Below are 1,103 nucleotides of genomic sequence, written 5' to 3'. Positions count from 1 at the left end.
ACCCTGTCAGGGAGTTGGAGAGAGCCATGAGATCACCCCTGAGCCTCTTCTCAAGGCTGAACAAACCCAATTCCCTCAGCCCTTCCTCATTCCTATGGATGTGTCTTGTCCCTATAGATGGTTCCTCTCCCTGGGGATGTGTCCTGGTTCTATAGTGACTCCTGAGCCTCTTCTCAAGGCTGAACAAACCCAATTCCCTCAGCCCTTCCTCATTCCTATGGATGTGTCCTGTCCCTATGGATGTGTCCTGGTTCTATGGTCACCCCTGAGCCCACCCAAGTCCATCAGATCTTCCTCATTCCTATGGATGTGTCCTGTCCCTATGGATGTGTCCTGGTTCTATGGTCACCCCTGAGCCCACCCAAGTCCATCAGATCTTCCTCATTCCTATGGATGTGTCCTGTCCCTATGGATGTGTCCTGGTCCTCTGGATGTGTCCTGACCCTGGGGACGTGTCCCGGTTCTATGGTCACCCCTGAGCCCATCCAACTCCCTCAGCCCTTCCTCATTCCTTTGGATGTGTCCTGTCCCTGGGGATGTGTCCTGGTTCTATGGTGACCCCTGAGCCTCTTCTCAAGGCTGAACAAACCCCACCTCCCTCAGCCCTTCCCCATATTTTCCAGCCCTTTCCTGCCCTCGTTGCCCTTGGCTGGACTCGCTCAGAGCCTCAATGACCTTTGGGCAGTGAGGGGCAATGGACAGACACCCAGACCAGCCCTCCCAGCCCCTGTCCCACACTCACCCGTGGGTGCTGAAGGTGCCTGAGGGGTAGTAGCCGTTCTGGGGGGAGCTGTAGGAGGGAGGGCTGTAGGGGGGAGCAGTGATGGGGCTCGTTGGCTTCTCTGAGTAGGCCAGTGTGGCTGTCTCATCCTGCACACTGGCCCCATCCGTCACATTCTTCACCTGCAGCAGGGACAGCAGCTCAGACTGGGGCAGGGACTGGGGGGGACAACACCTGCACCCCAGCAGGGACATGGGGACACCAGTCTCCATCCCACGTGGCCAGAGAGACTCTGGAGTAGCCACAGCAAATCCTGCAGCAGATCCATGACAATGAAGGATTGTTGTCCCCCCTGGGACACCCCAAAACTCCTCAGGGATCC

At 57.3% G+C, this 1,103-nt stretch overlaps 1 pseudogene; it reads right to left on the bottom strand.

The window, feature by feature from the left end:
* LOC103796999 overlaps positions 1-903 on the bottom strand; it is a 1,745-nt pseudogene extending 842 nt beyond the window's left edge.
* Positions 904-1,103: the final 200 nt, after the last annotated feature.

This window comes from Acanthisitta chloris, unplaced genomic scaffold (assembly GCF_000695815.1).
Source record: "Acanthisitta chloris isolate BGI_N310 unplaced genomic scaffold, ASM69581v1 scaffold14752, whole genome shotgun sequence".
Taxonomy (NCBI): domain Eukaryota; kingdom Metazoa; phylum Chordata; class Aves; order Passeriformes; family Acanthisittidae; genus Acanthisitta; species Acanthisitta chloris.
Note: the sequence above shows the minus strand (reverse complement) of the source record. Positions and strands in the feature narration are given on the sequence as shown.